Source organism: Phodopus roborovskii, unplaced genomic scaffold (assembly GCF_943737965.1).
Source record: "Phodopus roborovskii unplaced genomic scaffold, PHOROB, whole genome shotgun sequence".
Classification (NCBI taxonomy): domain Eukaryota; kingdom Metazoa; phylum Chordata; class Mammalia; order Rodentia; family Cricetidae; genus Phodopus; species Phodopus roborovskii.
In genome coordinates this window covers 44015825-44037847 of record NW_026126517.1, presented here as the reverse complement: position 1 = coordinate 44037847, position 22023 = coordinate 44015825, and the positions used below count along the sequence as shown (strand labels likewise).

The following is a 22023-nucleotide window of genomic DNA, read 5'->3' as shown; positions in this document are numbered from 1 at the left end:
AGAGATGCATGCACTTGCACATAACTAAAACTGAATACATTTAGCTGGGTGGTGGTGGTGCACACCTTTAATCCCAGCACTTGGGAGGGAGGCAGAGGCAGGCAAATCTCTATGAATTCAAGGCCAGCCTGAATTCAAAGAAACCCTGTCTCAAAAAACAAAACCAACAAAACAAAAAAGAATACGTTTGAAACAGAGCTCACTCTTACAACAGAAGTTTTAAGAAGTGGGGCAAATTGACCGTACGTGGTAACTCACACCTGTAAGCTTACTATTGGGGAGACTGGAGCAAAAAGATTGAGGCTAATCCTGGCTATGTTGAAGTTTCAGAGCACCCTGGGATATTTGCCATATTGCTGCCTTCTGCCACCCCTAGGCCCATAGTACTGGGAGGGAGGAAGAAGAAGCCAGGTGGCATGGACACAATTGTATCCTTTGGTTGTATGCTCAGCCAGCCAGATTGAGGGCCCTGAATGGAAGGGTCAAGTCTTCCTGGGAGGGGCCATTAGCATTTGCATCAGGAGTTCCCAGCACAGGCACTTAGCACAGCTGGAAGGTAGAGCATTACTAGGCCAAGCTCTTCCTCTGCCAAGAGTTTATCTGGGTGTAACTGGCTATTACCAGAAGTGTAGGGCAGGCTCACGTCTCTGCTTCATCCAGGTCAATCAATCATACTTAATGTCCTCTCTTACATCATCCTCTAACATCGTAATAAAGTTGTTTGTAATGTTAAGCCTAAGATCTGTGTCATTTACTCACTCTGGCGATACTACAAAAGAAGTCTAATTATATGAGGTATTAATCCAATAAGTCCCCCCAGACAGCACAGGAAGGCCCAAAGTCTGTCTCTGTGATGGCTGATGGATAGAATTTAGCATGCACCGTTCATCCTCCTCCAGAGAGTTAAACTACCATGCTTACCAGAACCCTCACTGTACAAGGGTGGGGCTTTATTATTGAACTTTTACTTTGGTACTTAGTTTTAGTCCAATGATAACACTACACTATTTTACTTACTGTAAATTTTCATTGTGTCCTGATATTTGGTAGATTAAGTGTCTATTTATTGTTACTTTTTTGATTAAAATTTTGGCAACACATTTTTATCTTTTATGTGAACTCCATGGTTGGATTTCCCATTAGATCACCTTCAAACTATTTATTTATTTGTGCTTAATTTGTGTATGACTATTTGCCTTTGTGTATGTGTGCAAATTACATGTGGGCTTACAGTAACTAAAGAGGGCAAAAGAGGGCACTGGTTCCCTGGAACTAGAGTGACAGGCAGTTGTGAGCTACCATGTGGATGCTGGGAACCAAACCCGGGTTCTCAGCAAGAGCAGCTATGTTCTTGACCACTGAGCCTAGATCACTTTTTAAAATCAGCAAAAAAGGAGATCAAATCAATAAGAATGAGCTGGATTTTATGACATTCCAATATTGGAGATAAGTAAATAGCCACACACACACCCCAAAAAAAGAGAAAGAAAAAGAGAAGCAGAAAGAAAAACAAAAGAACCATAAAGTTTGTCAAGGCACTTTCAATGTAGACAAGAGATGAGTGACATGCAAACCACACAGACGCTTAAAGAAAGCACCTCAGTAGTGATTCCTCTATTGCATAGTAAATGCAACCCCCTCATCTTGATATCCACACACTAGAAAGGCTGATGATATGAATAAGCATCTCTGTGTGTATGGGGAATGGGTTAGGGGTGGGGGAATCATGGGCTTTTATGGAGACCAGGTAAACAGCAGATGCTGTCTTTAGTCTCTGTCCACCTTAGTTTTGGGGACAGGGACTCTTACTGAACCTGGATTTACCAATTTGATCAGGCAGGCTAACCAGCAAGCTCTGGGGAACCTCCCATTTCTGCTTTCTTGGGGCTGGAGTTATAGACGTGTATCTCATGCCCAGCTTTTGCATGGTGCCTTTATGTGGGTTCAGGTCCTTGTGTTGGTACAGTAAGTACTTTACCAACTGGGTTGTCTTCCCAGACCCTTATGAAAAAGAATTTCAATAAAAAAGAGACCAAAAACAAAACAAAAACAAAAACAAACAAACAAACAAAAAGAGACCCACAAAAGATATAACATGGAGAAAATATTGGCAAGTAAATAGTTGCTACTCTTAACACACAGGGGTCCTAAAAGTAAAGTAAAGAAAAACAGCCCTATAGAGAAACAGAAACAGAAAATAGATAGAGCATAATAATAAGATGCAATTTAAAACTTTCATTAAGCACTGGCTCCCCAACTTCCACAACCATCTGCTAATAACACAAAACCAAAGTGATCAACTATTTAATAAGGAAGAACAGCAGAGGGAGATGTAGCTCAATGGTAGATGAGTTGCCTAACATCCAGCAAGTCCTGGCCTGGTGGCACATGCCTGTCATCCCAGCCCTTGGGAAGCTGGGAGCAGATCTGTAAGACACAATTCACTTTGCCAAGTCTGTGATGATTCCACACAGAATGACTCCTTTCTGCATGGGATCTACCCTCAATCTGTGCAGAGTATGTCCAGGAAGACTGGCAGTCCCTAGTTCTCCTCACTGGAGAGCTGATCCTCTGGGAGTCAAACACAAGCTGGAAAGTGGACGGTGACAGTATACACTCAGGAATAGGGAACCTTGGGAAAACTCAGGAGCAAAAAAGGCTGGTAACCATCAAAGCAAGCAGGAGAGCAAGGGTTTATTTGCTTTTTAGATAATATAGCTTATCTAAACAAAATAAAGGGGAGCAAATCCCTTGTTCTAGCATTTTCATACAGAGCATAAGGTTTACACAAAAGCATTGTTGATGTTAAGCAAGAAATGACTGCATTATCATCTGTCCCTTCTTCGTATTCAGAATTATGTCTATTTTATCAGCCTTTCAAGAAAATAAAAAAAAAAAATTCCAGCCCTTTGTCCTGCATGCTTGTGGTCACTTGAATGAGAACAGCACCCATGGGTTCCCAGTGAGTGGAACTATTTGGAAAGGATTAAAAGGTGTGGCCTTGTTGGAGGAAGTATGTCACCATGGCCTGCTGGCTTTGAGGTTTCAAAAGCCCACACCATTCCCAGTTATCTCTCTTTGCCTCCTGCTTGTAGATCAAGATGTAAGCACTCAGATACTGCTTCAATGCCTTGCTGGTCTGTCTGCTGCCATGCCCCCACCATGGTGATTATGGATTTACCTTCCGAAGCTCTAAACCTCACTGAACTTTCTTGTATGAGTTGCCAGGACTATGGTGTCCAGAACAGAGGAGTCAGTAACTAAGGTAATTAAGACAATGTTAGATTTTGTTTTACCTTTCATGGATTGCTTGTGATTGTTTCTTGTCTTTTATTCTTTACTATTTTCTTTTTTAAACAGCTTCTTTAGATGTCTACTCATTCCTTGGCTCTAATAACCACCTCTCTCTCTCTCTCTCTCTCTCTCTCTCTCTCTCTCTCTCTCTGTGTGTGTGTGTGTGTGTGTGTGTGTGTGTGTGTGTGTGTGTGTGTGTGTGTGGCGGGGGGCACTCATGTTTTTGGGCCACAAACCAGCACCCAAATCATGACACAGAGATTTAATAGTTTCGAATGCTTGGCCTAGCTGAGGTACATTTTGCCTAGCTCTTTTAACTGAAATTAATCTGTTCTCCTTTTTCTTTTTTTATGGTGAAAAAGTGTATATTTGGAATTAACCAGCTGGACTCAGTTTAGATGACCCCAATTTTGTTGGCAACATCCAGAGCATCATAATCTGGAGCCAACTGAACATATGCTTTCATCTCTCTGTCAGGCCTTATGAGGGTGTTGACTTTGGCCACATCAGTGTCATAGAGTTTCTTCACAGCCTGTTTGATCTGGTGCTTGTTGGCCTTGACGTCCACAAAGAACACAAGTGTGTTGTTGTCTTCCATCTTCTTCATGGCTGACTCAGTGGTCAGGGGGAATTTGATGATGGCATAGTGGTCAAGCTTCTTTCTCCGGGGCGCGCTCTTCCGAGGGTATTTGGGCTGCCTCCAGAGCCACAGGGTCTTGGGCCCAGGGAAGGTGGGTGGCGTGGGGATCTTCTTTTTGTGGCTGTGGACGCCTTTCAGCACTGCCTTCTTGGCTTACAGGGCCTTCGCTTTGGCTTCTGCTTTGGGAGGGGCAGGAGCTTCCTTCTTCGCTTTCGGTGCCATCTTGGCGAAAAAGCCTATCTGTTCTCTTTATCTACCTTTTGCCTTGGCAAAAGATCTGTTCTCTCTCCCTGCCAGGCCCGCCTATCCTTTCTCTGTCTAGCTATTGGCTGTTTGTTTGGCTTTTTATTAGACCAATCAGCAACCTTGGACAGGCAAGGGAAAACAAATGCAACACATCTTTACATAATTAAACAAATGCAGCTTAAACAAAAGCGACAGACCTTTACACAGTTAAAGTAATACCCTGCAGCACAAGCAAATGTAACACATCTTTCCCTGGTTAAAATAATATTCCACAACATTTCTCTCAGTGTCTCTCTCTTTTCCATGTCTCTGTCTCTCCCCCTTGCTTCATCTCTGCATCTTGTGGACCTAGGGTCTCTCACAGAGCAGGGGTTTCCAGAACCCAGAGTTGCTCTTGCTAATCTCTGCCACCTTTTTAAACCAAGCATGGTCCTAGAGGAGGCTGAAATATTAGCCTCACCCAGAAACACAGAGTCTTCATAGAAGTTCAGGATTACAAACCAGAGAGAGGTACACCAGATATAGGAGAGAGGAGAGGGTATGCCAGAATGACACAGGGGTATGGAGGCATAAAAAGGGTACCTACAAAGTAGAAGACTGAAAGAGGGTGGAGCTTGAGGTTGGTAGAAGGTCAGCAAGGGTACCATGTAAACAGCTTTGACCATGAGCCAAAGAGCCAGTCAGCAACAGCCTGTGGCGTCTGTATCCAGCAGTTCACCTCCAAGGCTTGGGCATTAGGATGCACTGGCCCACTGCCCTGATAAACTAACACAGTCAGCTCACAACAGACTAGTGAGGGGTAGGCTCAGGTGCCCCTCCTCATTTTGTCTTGGCAGAAGCCAAACATCAGTAGTCATATCTCTACATGGCCTCTGTGACGTCCCAAATGGTTTGTTCTGGTCCGAGTGTTTGTTCCCTCTGCAGGCTTGAGCCCTGTAGCAGTCACCAAGAGACTTTGGGGGTTTTCCTCTGAGCTAAAAACACTTCAGCATTGCCTAGTGCCAGCACTTGCCAGGACTCAAAGTCTGGAACCATCCATAAATGAGGTCCAGCCAAATAACTGCTAGGAGCCCCGCTCCCCTTAAGCTAACAAAAAACATGCTTATCTCCTAGCCAAAAAAGAAAAGGGGGAAAAGTCCCTATCATCATTCAACTGCGCCAACTTCCTACATTTTCCTAGCCTGCTATCGTTTCTTCTTTACTGTGTCCTTCTTGTTTCCTAGCAGCTGTCAACATCCCCTGCAACTTGAGTAGCAGGGCTGAGCAGGCATTGACCAGGTGTATGCTAAACTCAAAGCGTAGGAGGGCAAAGGAAGAGGGCATAGCAGGACTCCACTGCTGCCCAAGAGCCAGAGGCATGTGCAGGGCTGGCCCAGGGAGCTAGTGTGTGGCCTTCTCTGAATAAACACTTCAAACCTCAGATGGGGTTCTTGCAAGCCCACGTTTTAGAGTTTGCAAAAGGAAAGTGCTTGGTGTAAACAGCTGTGCTTCGTGACCTGCTAGGCAGGATCTCACCTTTCATTCAAGATGAGGAAACTCAGGTTCAAAACTTTGAGTGGTTTATTCAATATCACCCAGCAAAGTTTCAGGCTTCTGACTAAATCCTATGTGTTGGACCTAGACCTGACATCACAGAAAATAGAGGCAGTATTGAGAAGTCTCAGAGAGTGAGCACAGGCACATGAGTGTGCACCTGTGTGTGCCTACACACTATTATCATGGTATAAGAATGCTTGCTGCTAAGAGGTCTCACCTAGGGATAGAGACCACCTTAAACTCACCATGGCCTTTGTATTTGTGTGTGTGCATATGTGTGCATGTACATGTCTGTGTGTGTGCATGTGGAGAGCAGAGGCTGATGTGAGGTATCTTCTCTAATTGCTCTCCATTTTATATTTGGAGACAGGATCACCCACTAAACCTGGAGCTCACCAATTTGGCTAGACTAGCTGGCCAGTGAATTCTAGGGGTCCGCTCATCTCTATCCTTTCCAGCACTAGGGTTACAGGTGCTGGATTCCACAAATGCCAGACATTCAAATCAAGACCTCATGCTTGCACAGCAAGTATTATACTGACAGAGCCATATCCCCAGTTTTAGACTTTTTTAAGTTCTAGAGATGAATTTGGGGCCTTATATATGCAACACACACATTCTAACACTGAGCTATACACCTGGCCCACCACTCCTTTTTATGAATGAACTCTACAGCATTTATCACTCAGAATAGTATGTCTGTGTGTCTACTCCTTCCACCAGCTGTGAATTATGCTGGGAAGTCTTTGAAGAGCTCCTACCTACCAGACCATTGAGTCTATACACATCTTTTGTTTGCTTTTAATAATGAGTAGGAAAGACGTGAAGATAAACTGCCATTTCAGTCACCTGGGGCAGTGTTATGCTGATCTCGATCATTTCACAACTCCCTGACTCAGCCCTAACAGTATCAGGGTGCATGAAACAGGTTAGCAGGAGGCACAGTGAGGTCTGGCAGGGCCACAGAGGGCTCAGGTGCTAAGATACGATGTGAAGGTCATCTTGAGAGAGATGGTCCAACTTATGTGTTGATGTGAGGAGGGAGGGGTATAGTCAAACTTTTCTTTGGGCCACCATCTCATAAATAATGATACAGAGACTTATTAATTATGAAAGCTTGGCCTTTAGCTTCGGCTTGTCCCACTAGCTCTTGTAACTTAACCTGCTTCTATTAATCTACATTTTACCATGTGGCCTTTTACCTTTCTTTGCATGCCCAAATCCCTCCAAGTCTCAATGGCATCTCCTGTGCACCTTGATTATTCCCCCTCCTCTCTCTGCCAAGAAGTTCCACCTATACCTCCTGCATCACTATTGGCTGTTCAGCTTTTTATTACGTCAAGCACAGCAATATATCTTCACACAGTGTACAAATAGCCCACAACAGAGGGAAGGCTCAAACTAGTGCAAAGTCAGGGCTGCTGGTCAATGCTCAGCAGATGGTGCTGTGACAGTCCTGGCCTGGAAGGCAATGTTCTGGGTGGCCTACTCCATTCCAGTTAGTCAGGGGATGGACTCTTCTCTTGGCCCCTTTTACTGTGCACTGTTCCTTCCTGCTACAGCTTAAAAAGGGGGGGGGTGTTTATGCAATGGAAACTATTAGGTAGTCAGTCTGGACTAGGGAGGAGAATAAAGATGAGATTTTAAACCTCTCTCTCTCTCTCTCTCTCTCTCTCTCACACACACACACACACACACACACACACACACACACACACCTGTAGCCCAAGATGGTTTTGAACTCACTATATAGACAAAGATGACCTTGAACTTTGAATCTTCTTACTTCTAACTCCTGAGTACTGGGAATATACTTGTGCCCCACAATGCCTGGTAGGGGGCTGGAACCCAAGTCCTCATGTGTGCAAGTGCTCTACCAGCTGAGCTACATTCTGGGTCCTCTTCATAAGTTCTTAAATCATCATTTGTGTGAGAACTTTTCCTAACACTTTATTACAATCTTGGCAGCAACAGGTGAGTGAACCACAAAACTACTTTTTAAAGAATGTGTAAAAGTGTTGTGTCTGTATAAGTACTGTGCTGGTGGATTTGTGTGTAAGTGTATGTGTGTGCAAATGTGTATAAGTGTAAGTGTGTGTGCACATAAGTGTGTGTGTGTGTGTGTGTGTGTCAGCCAGAACTCCACCTTATTTTTTGAGACAGAATGTCTCTTAGAACCAGGAGCTCACTGATTTTGCTAGACTGGCTCCCCAGGCAGCCCCAGGAACCCTCCTGTCTTCACCTGCCAAGTGCTGGGATAACAGAAACATGTTTATACCTGACTTTTTCACATAACTGCTAGGAACTGAACTCAGGTCCCAATGCATGCACAACAAGCATTTCCTTAACCAAATCATTCTTCTAGATAGCTCTGGCTAGAGAGTCTAGCCTAATCCACGAACTTCAGGTCCTAGTGAGAGATCCAGTCTCAAAAACCATGGTACAAAGGGGCTGAAGTGATGGTTAAGTGGTTACCTCTCCTAAAGAGGGTTCTGTTCTCAGCACCCACATGACAGCTTACAACTCTCCTTATATCCATTGCTAGGAGATCCAGCACCTTTTTTTGACCTGTGCAGGCCCTGTAGTCATACAGCACAATACACACGTGCAGACAAAACACTCATACATAAAAAATAAGAACAAATAAATCTTTAAAAATGTTAAAAAGTAATAGAAGAAGATAACCAACATTGACCTCCGACCTCTATATTCAGGCACGTGACAACACCCCTCACCCCCATGCACATACATACAAAGATATTGTTTTCAAAATAGTTAAAAATGGGTGGAATTGTGATAGGGTTATCAAAGTTCTTGGGGAAAAAAATCAATAGCAACTTGTAACAACAACAGAGCCCTCTTTCTCTGAAGGAGCAACGTGGCTTAAGGTGCCTTTTATCAGGCATTGGCTAGCCTTTTCCCTATTAAAAACCTATGCCTTCTGATATCCACTCCAACATTAGAGTTTATTCTCAGTACCAACTGTAAGTGGAAATGTAAACATCTTATCACAAGCCGAGTTCTGCTCAGTCCCTCAGACATTTCACCCGTGACTTTCCTTAGCTTTTTAAATTTGTGCTCAGAGGTCTCTAATATTATCTGACGCAAAAGAGAAAAAGTGAACAACAAATAAAATACATATTATAAGACATCGGTATTCTATCCCAGGGGAGGCCAGAGCATCTGAAGTCCTGCCATTCTCAGCCACATAGTGAGGTGACTCTGTCTTAAATAACAAAAACAAACAAACAAACAAACAAACAAATAAATAAATAAATAAATAGTGTGTTCTACATAAAACCAGTGTGTAGTAGGCTCTCCTATGATTCAGGAAATCCATAATTAGAAGTCTTAATTTTTCTGGTCCTTGACTCTCTCTAAAAATGCCTTTATTTAGCTCAGCTGTGCATATCTGTAATTCCAGCACTGAAATAGAGGCAGGAGAATTTGGAGTTCAAGGTCAGCATAGACAACATAGTAATAAAAAGAAATAAAAAGTAAATAGCTTTAATTACACTATTTTATCCACTTGCTATTTTATTTTATAAGTAGGCAGACATGGGCTCTGAGAGTTCAATGGCCCCTTCAGTCCCGGCTAGGCCCCTTTCCACATTGTCACACAGTATAGATAAGTATCGTCCCTGGGATTTCATGGAAATGCTGGAGAAGAAGAATGGTTCAAAACTGGGCTACTCTGATCCCTGCACTGGAACATGGCTTTCCCTGCTTAACTGTTTCCAGTGAGCTGTGATCTTCCTGAACTTTGTCTTTCTAGACCTCGTGCCATGGAACTGAGCCAACACTACTGACATTGTTGGTTTGAAGGAGAATGGCCCCCAAAGGCCTTGTCTCCAGTTGGAAGAACTGTTTGGGAAGATGAGAAGCCGTGGCCTAGTTGGAGGAGGTTCGTCACAGGGTTGAGGGAGGCTTTGAGATTTCAAAGGCTCACACCATTCCCAATGTGTCTCTCTGCATGTTGTTGTGAATCATGGTGTGTTCCCTCAGCTTTTCTGCCTTTATTCTGCCATTGTGGACAATGAAACATTTTCTTTCATAAATGGTCTTGGTAATGGTGTCTTGTCATAGCAATAGAAAAGTAACTAAGCCTTTACCCCAATTCTGCCTGACATCAGGCTTTCCCTAGGATTCACACCCATTTTCTGCTTCCTTCTGCATCTATCACATGGGTGCCCAGTGACTCCTCCCATCTCCCTCAGCTGGCATGGCCCTAGCTGAACTTTAGAAGGGAGATTAGTACCATGTTCTCCCACCTTCCCAAGAACAAAAGGAAGCACACTAGTTCCCTGGGATCTTTGAATCTTTGCATCTGATGAAGATGACAACATCCCCTAGCAGTGACAAAGGAGACCTTAGGCCTTACCTTAGATATTTAAAGTGGAAGACTCGGGAGTTGATGAGATGGGCTGAACGGAAGGGCTTGTGTCCTTGAGTGCAGGGTTTCTAGAGACAGGAAGGTAGAATCACTCTGAGGATGGCCTGAAATGAAGGTGTGTGCATCATGTCTGTAGGCGTCGATGGCCTGAGCAGTAGGTAGAACCTGGAGCAAGACCCCATCTTTCCATCCTTCCATGAGGGTTCATGGCAGGGAAGAACGGAGTCAACTTGGATGTTTTACGCCCCCTTGACTTGGCCACGTACCTACATCCTGGACACTTCCCCTCCACAGTGGGGTCCATACATTACCCTGGTGTTCCCTCAATATTTGCCTTGCAGGAAACCAGAAAAATAACTTCTTGTGCAGAAAACTAACTCAAAAGAACTTTTTCAATTTTTTGTTTTTTATAAGTTGAGAGAACTGACCCATGCTCTATTAAAGGATGAGTGGGTATGTTTACTGGAGGCTGATAAATTTCTTGATATCTTCCCTTCAGCTTCATGGGGTGATAGCTAGACAGACATGAGGGACATAATTACAATGCAATTAAAGTCAGCAGGTACTAACAAAAACTTACAGGCTGAGCCTGCTTCCTAGTCTAAGCTGTGGAGGGTTCCAGCAGGCTCAGTCTGTCTCCTAGTTCTAAAGTCACACCTGGATCCGATGGGGGAGATTTCAGGCCTGGCATCTGCCACATCATTTGGAATCAAGTCTACTTAGCAACTAGTTTAGCCTCAGGGATGATAAGTCTCTCTCCTCTCTCTCTCCTCTCTCTCTCTCTCTCTCTCTCTCTCTCTCTCTCTCTCTCTCTCTCTCTCTCTCTCTGTGTGTGTGTGTGTGTGTGTGTGTGTGTGTATGCGTGCACGCACTGCACATGCATGGGAACACCTGAGGTCAACATTGGGTATCCTCTCTGGTCATTCTCTGCCCTGCTTTGCTTTGGTTTTGAAACAGCTTCTCTCATTGAATCTGATGTTAAGCAACTCAGCTAGGCTGGATGTCCAGTAAGCTGTAGGGAGGCTCCTGCCTCTGCCTGACCAGCACTGGGATTACATCCACATGCCATCATGCCTAGCCTTTTACATGGGTTCTGAGGGCCAAGTCCAGGTTCTCATATTTGTGTGATAATCAGTTTACCAACTGAACTCCCCCCCATCCCTGATGACTCAGTTTGTACCAGTGGTTCCTAGTTTCTCTCGGGAGCACCCAATGTTCTTTCTAAGGTCTCATTTCTTAAATTTTGTTCATATCACTCTGAGACCTAGAATTTCTCCCTATTATCTTACTAATTTATTTAAGTTAAAATTATTTAAGTTAAAACTCTAACTTATTTTCCTTAGTTTTCATTCTCCTCAACCCAGATTCTGGATCTTGTATTTTATCGTGTTTCAGAGAACCAAAGAAAGCCCAAAGTGGGCATCACAGATGTGCTTAAACTTGAACTTGAAAGGCTTTTTCCTTCAAAGTCATAATACCTGATTGGAGACCAAGCCAGACTCTGGCCTGTGCAAGCCAGCCCTGCATATCCCCTTCAGCCATCTGCTTCTCAAAACACTGCCAACTGTGGTCAAGCCGGCTTACATTCCAACAAGCAGCTGCATTTCTGATAGTTGGCATCAAACTAACTGAGAGCTGGCACCTGCTAGACCAAATCACAGTTTTGAGAGCAGATGTTTTAACTTCATTTTATACCTTTACCATTTTTTTTAAAAATCTCACGTTTTTAAGTACCCGATTTTAAATATCATAAAAACCACTTGTCTGGCAAGATTCCAGGATTCCAGTGTGCATTTATGTTTTGTGTAACTCAGTAATCTCATATTTTAAAAAAAAACAGAATTCAGAAATGTTTGCTTTTGTTTTTGAAACAGGATCTCATGTAGCCCCAGCTGGCCTTGAACTCCTGATGTCCCACACTTTCACCAGCAAGTGCTGTGATTACAGGCATGCACCACCACTCCTAGCTTGTGTAATCCTGGGTTCAACCCAGAGCCTTGTGCATGTTAGACAATACTCTGTCAACTGAACCATGTCCCCAGCCTGAGAGATAAGGATTTAAACTCTGTTCAGTATTTTCCAGACATCTTCCCAGGAGCCACGTCTGAACCAACAACCATTGTCAAGGATAGGCTCTTCTGAGCAGTAACCCAATGGTCTTCATCTTGTCCCTATCCACATGAACGTGTCCCACTGTTGATGATCATGCCCTGTAACAACCTCTGAGGTTCCTCTCCTGTGGTTCCTTGTGTTTCCAAGGCTAGCTCCGGATGGAGAGACTAACTCCTACTCAGGCACTTTCGAGTCCCTCTCGGCTAGCATAAAATGATTTTACATCACTTTCTTGTGTCTGTCAATGCACTGGGCACACAATGCCCTTCTTTAGCTATTGCTAATCCTCCCATGTGATCCCAAGATGGGCATTCACTTATTTAGATTAGTTGTGACTATCAATGTAACCAGACATCCAGAGGAAATCACAACCATTCATAGTCAAGAAACGGAATCAACCTTAGTCTCTCCTATCAACCCTTGAATGGTTAAAGAAAATATAACCTCACATAATACTAATTAGCTACAAAAATGGAGGAAGGCTGATCATTTGTGATAATTTGGATGGAACTATGGTGATCATTACTTTAAGTCACTGGTTCCCAATTCCTCATGCTGTGAGTCTTTAATACATTTCTGGGTACATGTATGTGGGCATCTCTGAATGTGGGTGGACCTGCCTGAAGATAGGTAGAGGGGATGGTGTCTCAGTTCCTAAGACCATTGGAAATATGTGTTTTCCAATGGTCTTAGGTGACTCCTTTGAGGGTCACAACCCATAGAACTGCTTCTTTAAGTGAAGCAAGCCATACACGGAAGACCATTAATGTAATGTCTCACTCATATGTGGAATCTAGAAAGATGATCCCATAGATGAGGGAGGTCCTTCTATATGCTGTGAATGTATGTTTCTCTTATTGGTTGGAGAATGAAGCTGTTTCAGCCAATGGACAGCTAGGATTTAACCAGGCAGGAAATCCAAACAGAAATAGAGAAAGGTAGTAGGCAGAGTTATCTTAGGAGCTGAGACACCATTCCTCTATTTGTCTCCATGAGGGTCCACCCAAATTCAGATACTCACATATACAGGTACCTGTACTGTATTAAAGGGAAGGTTGAAAATCGCTGCCTTAGAGGCATGTTCTCTAGTAGAAAAAGGGACTTAATGGCTGGTTGTAAATTGGGATTGCCTGCTTCATTATGGGAATGAAATCTAATGTTGGTCAATCCTGGTGAACAAACGTTTACACCTTAGAATCCTAAACTGTGCTTGTCTCTAACAAGCCTAGTTAGCAGATTACTTACCATTGGGGTATTATGGAGGCAGCACTCCTTTAGCTAAATTCTACTTTGTATGACTGGGTGTCTCCTAATCAAATTTACTAGTAAATCATTTATAACTTTAATTCTATTCTGTCAAGTTTCTTCTACATCACAAGGACTAGGGACAGTTTTATGTTGTTATTTTTCATTAAAAATAAATGGAAACTTTAAAAGCAAAGATACTCAGATCTGTATATGTAGCTATGTTTCCCTGCCCTCTCAAAGGAGGCAAATGGCTTAATGGAAAGGGACTGATTATACAGTTCCTCATGAGGAAGCATTTGCCAGCTGGGCATTGACTATGTACCAGGCACTATTCTGGTACTGGGAGTGCAATGACTAGCCAGAGATGGCATGGAAATTGGGCTCTAATGGGTGAGACAGACCTACAAAGTGGGCTGCATTTCACAATGAAAATTAAGGCAACTTTCATTACATTCAAACAACTCGTGAAATGTTAAGCTTTCCCTCCAAATAGGCCACACCTGAAAGCCAATGATATATAAGCTAACAAATTCCTAGGATTAGACCCGGGTTGCTTTTCAGTGTACTGTGAAGTATGGCAATGACCTCTTTGACATGAGGTAGGCAGAGAGCAAATAGAGATGGCATAAGTGTTCACGTAGTTTGTGGGGATTATCCCTAATTCTTAATGCCACTCTGAGTAGGCTATTGTTGTTACTAGCCCCGAGGTAAAACTTAAGGAAACTGGGTGAAATTGCATGGGTTTTAGGTTCTTAGGGCTCAGTGGAGTCCAGATAGTCTGATGTTACTGGGTCTACCTGTAAATAGTCAGGAAATCATTAAAGACAGCAAGCATATAGGTAGGAACTATTGGGCGCTTCTTTAAACCCTTGAATCTTAGAATCTGCTTGTGTAAGTCGAGGAATTAAGGAGCATTGTTGGCTTAGGGAAGTAGGTGAAGTCAGTTAAAGCTAAAGTTTGTGCAAACATTGATGATTGACACAGCCTGTCAGGAAGGTGTATGAATAGAGCCATTTGTATATATTCAATTCCCTATTTGCTTCTGGGAACCTCTCTCTCTCTCTCTCTCTCTCTCTCTCTCTCTCTCTCTCTCTCTCTCTCTCTCGGAATCTAGCCCAGTTAAAGCACTGTGTGGGTATCTACCAATCCCCAGGCCTTTTGCACACACTTCTCCTCGCCGAGCCCTCTTTCTTGGCTCTGAGTGAATACACCCTGAAATGTGGGGATAGTGAGATGGCTCAGAGGGTAAAGCTGCTTGCCCCAATCCTCACAACCATAAATCACACATGGTAATAGGAGAGAGCTGATTCCCAGAGTTGTTTGACTTCACACACCCAAGGTGGCATACACACACACACACACACACACACACACACACACACAGAGAGAGAGAGAGAGAGAGAGAGAGAGAGAGAGAGATGTGAAACTAGAGCTATAGAGAATATACTCTGAAACAGAATGGCTCCTCCCACTCAGAGCAAGCCAATCTTCTCATCAGACTGCAACTTTCCCCATGCCTTGTCCGTGGCTGTCAAAGCAAAGCAGAGGCAAGGGACCCCACACCATCTGTCAGTCCAGTCCATGTGCTCAGCTGGTCTAGGTTCCTGGATTTGCACACCCATACACACACACTCCAGCCCATGAAAATCAAGTTCACCACCTTTGTCACCCTTCCTCCTAGTGCTCTTAAAGTGTGCCACAGCAGTGTAGCCCTTAAGCAGAGTTCATCCCTGGGGAAAGGATCCCAGGGAACCAGCAGGAACAAAACAGAGGGGAAAGGCAGTAGGATGGGTGGGAGTGGGGTGGAGTGAGGAGCCCTGCATGTCAGTTCTAATCACTGTTATCATCGCATCAGCCCCTAAAGTCATTGTTCAGCTTCTCTGGCCCTGTGGACACTGTTTTTTTCCTCATAGCATTGGAAGTTTTGTAAAAGTTACATGGAGTTATGTCCTATAAGCCCTCCCACCCCACCCCATGTGCTCCCTTGCTCTCTCTCTCTGTTTCTCTATCTCTGTGTCTCTGTCTCTCTCTTACACACACACACCTGTATATGTGTGTTCTTCTGTTGCTTTCTGTCTTTATTTGAGACAGGCTCATCAATTCAACTAGGCTCTGTGGCCAGTAAGTTCCAGAGATCTTCCTGCCCCTGCCACCTCCCAGTGCTGGGATTACAGGAGTAGGTCCTCATCATGCCTATATTTTTACATGGGTGCTGGGAATCTGAATTCAAGTCCTCATGCTTGTATTGAGCTATCCTCCTGGCCTCCTGCTATCCTCAGTCACCTGTCCATAAACATTCCCTTTCAGAAGAGGAGGAAGTGGACAGTGGGCCATCCTACGGGGACAAGCACAGCCCACACAGCAGGAGACTCTCAGGAAACCCTCTTGTCTTCCTGTAGCCTCACTGCTTTCTTGTTCCTATTTCTCTCCCGTTCTGGATTTCCCCTCATGGGAACTGAAGTAACACAGTGACCATGACCTTGGCATGGGGGATGGAAACACAAAGACTAGAACTGATTATACTGTTTGGGCTTTCCTGTTACAGTTTACATAGAAACCAGCCACACACCTCATGTTGCCGTCAGAGCTCTTAAAGTCACCCTCAGTCCAGTCATCACCCACAGATGTCCATCCTTTTCTAAGCATGCAGGGGTTAAAAAAACAAACAAACAATGCCAGACACTAATTATTTCCCATTTGGAATAGAGGGAGTAAGATTTGATTCCATGTAGGTTATAGCACTCATGTCTCAGAGTAAACTGTCTTGCTCAATCAGACTTGTACTACTCAGGCTACCCAAAGGTACAGTGCAACAGGAAAAGTTCTTTATCATCCTCTCTTGTCCACCACTCCACTCTTCCCATTAACCACCTCCACCTGTTCCTGCCTGCAGCTGACCGCACAACCCTCCCATCTAGAGGGTTGGTCTGGGTCAGAGTGCATCTCAGTTTATGCAGACCAGGGAGTCTGGGGATTGTTCAATTCTAGCTCTTTTTAAAAGCTAGATTAGATATAGATAACAGTGACGATAGAATTGGATGTTGAAAGGGTTACCATTTGGAAAGTCAGGGAGAAGGGCACACAGGTAGTCTTTGTACTGTTTAGCAAATGTCCTGTAATCCTGGCCCATCTAAAAATAGAAGTAAGCTGGAAAGTGACTGAAAAAGGCACCAGCCCTTCTCTCCTTCTCTGGCCTCCACATGCTCATGCATACCTTTGATTACATGTATACATACGTGCCAATATCTGCTCAGACCGTGTGTGTGCACACACGAACACACACACACACACACACACACACACACACACACACACACACACACGGTGGCGATAATGAATAAAAGCAACTGGTGGTGACTGGGTAAAGGGAAGGCGTGGGAGCTCTGGTCCAGGTGACTATTCAGACTTTTGCACAGATAGTTCTAACAAACACAGGCACCATCTTCCTGACAGACAGAAATGGAAAACATTGCTTCTTTTCTGAGATCGGGAACTGTAACAAATCTGTAAAATAAATCCTGCTCCATCTTTGCAAAATAAAATGCGGATTTCTTCTACTAGTGTCTGGTCCATGGAGCTATGCTATCAGAGTGAGGCTGTCTGTATATGATGCCAGACTCTTCATGCTGTTGGTTGCATTGGGGAAGCACACATCAACTGAGTCGTTGTTCTGCTGGGAACACAGCAGCTGGGGAGTGAAGTTTGCTACCAGTGGAGTGGAAAGATGTAATGTCATTTAGTGCAGTCACCCAGACATGTTCCCAGTAGGCTGCCCTTTGTACAGACTTAAAGTTAGAACCACGGATGCTCATGAAGCTATTCTATAAAATAATACTCACTTGCAGGAAATGAGGTGAGTAGTTTCTGTTCTCCTTGCTGTGAGAAAATAACTGACAAAAGCAACCAAAGGCAGGGAAATGGGACCGTCTGCTGTGGTGGAGAAGACAAGGTCGCAGAAGCAGGAAGCAACTGGTCACAGTGCACAGGCAGGCAGGGAGCAGACAGAGATGGACACTCGTGATCAGTGTGCTTTCTTCTTTTTACTGGCTTCAGGAGCCTCACCGGTGATGTGTTTTCTTGCAGTCAGGGTGGGTTTTTTCACCTCAATTCAATCTAGAAACTTCCTCACAGACATGCCCAGAGTTTTGTCTCCCAGGTGCTTCTAGATCCTGTCAATTTGATATCAGTGTTAACCATCATAAGCCAACCCCTTGCCAAGCAGTGGTGGCACACGCCTTTAATCCCAGCACTCAGGAGGCAGAGGCAGGTGGATCTCTGAGTTTGATGCCAACCTGGTCTACAGAGTGAGTTCCAGGATAGCCAGGATTACACAGGATTATTTGAGAACCCCTGTCTCAAATAAACAAAACAAAGCAAAAACAGACTAAATGAATTAAGTCCACCCCTTATCAACTTGAAATCCAAGCATATTGCTTTCAAGTCATAATACTTTTCCATACCTTACTCCCTGGGCTCATGGCCATCTCATACTGCAAATTCATTCAGTTCAAATTTAAGAGTCCCCATCATCTTTAACCATGCCAATAATATAAAAAAAGTGCAAGTGTAACCACTTCTGAGACTCAAGTAATCTCTTAACTGTGAGCCCCTACAACATCAAAATCAAATTACAGGGATCAGAGAGGTGGCCCAGTGAGTAAAATTGCCTACTTCCAAGCCTGATGACCAAAGTTCAATCCCTGGAACCCACATCATGAAAGGAGAGAATGGACTCCTACAAGTTATCCTCTGACCTCTGCATACATGCTGTGGCATGTGTGTGCCCATACACATATACCCATACACATGTACCTACATGTTTGAACACAAAATTAAAATGTTTAAATCAAATAAAAATTTTCTTTTAATTACTTGTCTCTGAGATGCAATGGGACAGAGCATGTAGTACCATTCCGAACTGTAGAAATATAGGCATAGGAAAGAAAGGTCAGACTCTGCATGACAGAAACCCAGCAGGGCAAACATGGAGTCCCAAAGTTCCATGTCAGGAATCTGGGGCTTGTGATGAAATCATTTGTCATCTAAAAATGCTTGGGTGGCCCCACCCTTCCTGCTCTGCCACCTGCAGCACACACGGACCCTCTCTGGGACATGCTCCATTCTCTGCATGTCCAGCATACATGGCTCTCATTGCAGCTTAAGCTTCATCTTCACACCTTTGCCCAATGGCCTCCCTGGGGGATATCTCACCCTGATACACTTTGCTTGACCTCAACAGCCATTTGAAGACCTTGTCAACCTCCAACCCTCACCCCATTCTCAACACGTGGGCATCCCTCTTTTCTGGTCTGAGCTTGCACACTGATGCCAGCTGCTGGTTCATTGTCTTCTATACCCTGGCATCTTCTTTATCAAATTCTTGGATGTTGCACTGACTCAGAGTTTGATACCCCTACTCTTTCTGTTTATTCTGTCTTCCTTCCCACACTCACTTTGGCCAATGTTTACTAAGTATTTAGTATGTGCTGTACTTTGCTTTAGGCATCTGAGACAGAGCAACGAATATGTAAACTAAATTCCTGCAATTATAAAGCATACATTGTCATGAAAAAGGAAAATGTGCAAACAACAGCACAGAAACCATGTATTATAACATCAGGTAGTAACGGTGCCACAGAGAAGGGGGGAGGGAGGGAAAAATAAAGAAGTGTTAGTGTGTGAGGACATTGGTGCCAGCTAGAACTTTGTGAAGAGGTCAACATTTTCATCAAAGTAAAGCAAAACATGATGCAGAGGGGTCAAGGACAACTTCACTTGACTTGAGTGACAGAAAGAATGGTAGTGGGCTTGAGAGATGTCTCAATAAGTAAAATGCTCACCTGTTTATGTAAGCCTGAGTGCCTGAGTTGGGACCACCAGAATGAACCCACATACAGCTGTATATGGTAGCACAGGTCTGTAACCCCAGTGCTTCTGTGTTAAGATGGGACACAGAGCTAGGTGAATCCCTGGAAGCTTGCAGGTCACCTGACCCAGTGTGTGCATAGGCAAAGAACCTATCTCAAATAAGGTGGGAAGTGATGACTGACACCTAAGGCTCACATGACAAGTGCACACCTGTACTCACACATACAAACATACTTGCTTTTATGCACACAGGAACACACAGATTTAAAAAGAAGAAGAAAAGGTGATTATTCCATTTATCAAGATGGAAGACTAGGAGAGATGATTTTGGGTGTGAACCAAGACTTCTGACTTGGAGCTATGAATACAATCTGCTAAAGGAATATAAAGTCAAAGAAAGGGGCAATTTAGCTAGGCTGAATTTAATACCTCCTGAGATTTATTCCCTTTTCAAGCCTCAGGAAAATCTTCCTGGCTATTTTGCCTCTGAAAGCATTTGCTGTTTTCCAGACCTGATGGCCTCTGTCACCCTCCTTAGTTTGTTTTTATGATAGCTACTGTAATCTGCAGTAATAAAACTTGCTTTCAGTTGCTTTTTCCTTTTCCTCCTAATCCTCTTCTTCACTACCCACTTGTCTATCTTGCTCATAGCTGTACCCTCTGTGCTTAGTATGACACCTATTTATTGCAGAGAAGGGGTTTAAAGACTGTAGGTGAGACCACACAGGGTAGGCCAGTTGTCTGGAGCAGTTGGGGCACCTTGGTTCGTTGTCTAAGGTCAGCTTTGTGTGCTAGCTACATGGCTTTGTGAAAATATCTCTGTGATGAGTTCTCAATTTTAAGTGATACGGTTTTTAAGGATTGATTTGTCTGCTTTGAAACTATACTCATTTCAGGATTTAGGTTGGTACCCCGGACTTCATTTTGCTAACAATGGGAAGAGGCTTTCTGATACAGAATGAGTGTAAATTATTATGACTTCTACTTTTACTGCTTGTGAATAAAGTGACCAAGGGAAACCTAAGGCATTCTACATTCATGCTGCTGGGTCACTTGAGTCTTCAGTCTTGGTTGTCCATCAGCTCAGCTACATTCCAGAACCACAGAGAAACTGGAAAGGAAGCAAAGGAGTCTGCCTTCTGGACTGTGACAGAGCAACTGTTCAACCACACAGCTGCATCCTGTCCTGCTAAGGTATCAGAAGTTACTGTATTCAAAATTTGGCTGGGGTCCAAGCATCTCTTAACAAAGTCCCCAGCGACAGATATTTCACTGATGAAAGAAAGACCCACTTGGACCAGCAGCAATGGGCAGAAAGAACACAAAAGACTAGACTTCGTCTGTTTGCATGTCTACCTAACATTTTACTATACTTTGGGGAACCAAGGGCAAACTTTGAATGTAAGCAGTTTCTGGTGAGCTCCAGTCTGTTTGAAGAATCAACAGATGAAAACAAACCACATTATGAAACTTTTATTAGGCAGGGGAGATGGCTCAGTGGTTAAGAACATTGCCACTCTGACCCAAGACCTAAGTTCCATTCCCAGCATCCAACTCAGATGGCTCACAACCTTCTGTAACCCCAGCTCTAAGGCACCAACTCTTTCAGCCTGACTGGTACCTGCACTCACATGCACATGTCCACAGATACATGCACCTTTATATAATTTTTTAAAAAGTAGAAAAAGTAAACTTTAAAAAAAAGGCTCTTAGAACCCACAGTTCAAGAAATTGACAACTGATTTGAACTCATCCAGGAAGCAAAACTCAGCACTGTGCAACTTAAACTCACTGCTGGATGGGAACATGGCTACAAATACACCTTGTTTGCCGAGGGCCAGAAGGATTCCTCAAGGAAGAAATAAAAAGAATGCCCATCCCCACCATCACCTCCAGTTTCTATTTCCATCCCTTGCCTCTGTTACTACAGTGTAAAAATAATTCTCTTCCAAAAAGGTCCTGTTTCTTCTCAGACAGCATTCTCTCCTCATCAATGCATGCCCGTAGTAGAAGAGTGTCTCTCCTAGATTACATGTGCATACAACTGAGAGTATAAACACCACTGCCTAACTATGTAAAACAATGGATCTTAATGTCTGGAATGATTTAGAAAGAAGAATCAATCGCGGGAGCACAATTTCCCGCAGAGGCTGAGTTATAACCTCTGGTGTTCTTCAGCTCGTCCACCTCGCTCTCTGGGACAGGGTCTCCCACTGATCTGGAGATCACCAAGGAGGCTAGATTGACACGTCTGCAAACCTCAGGGAACTCTCTGCCTGTCTCCGCCTCTCCTGCACTGCATTACTGATTGCATACCCACAGGCCCAGCTTTTTCAAAGATGGGTTCCGGAACAGAATTCAGGACTTAGTGCCTGCATGGCAAGCACTTTACCAAACGAATGAATGAATGCTTTTTTTTTTTTTTTTTTTTTTTTTTTAAGCCAGGCAAACCGCTCAGTGTTCACATAAAGCAGGGGGACAGGAAAAGCAAGCATATGACTGTGCTTGAGTTTTCACTCTTCCACTCCAGAGCCAGGAGAATTTTTTTTTTTTTTTTTTTTTTTTTTTTTTTTTTACTACTACAGTGGTCTGAAAGAGGATTAGGTGTTGTGAATAGACCTAAGAAAGCCATTAATTTTTCTTTTGCTATCAAAACGTGACGAGAAAAGTGGAAGCCAAGGAATCA

The 22023-nt window shown here is 43.7% G+C and overlaps 1 pseudogene; it reads right to left on the bottom strand.

Moving 5' to 3' along the window:
* Positions 1 to 3688: 3688 nt before the first annotated feature.
* LOC127231479 (60S ribosomal protein L23a-like) lies at positions 3689 to 4156 on the bottom strand (annotated as a pseudogene).
* Between the last annotated feature and the right edge of the window lie 17867 nt (positions 4157 to 22023).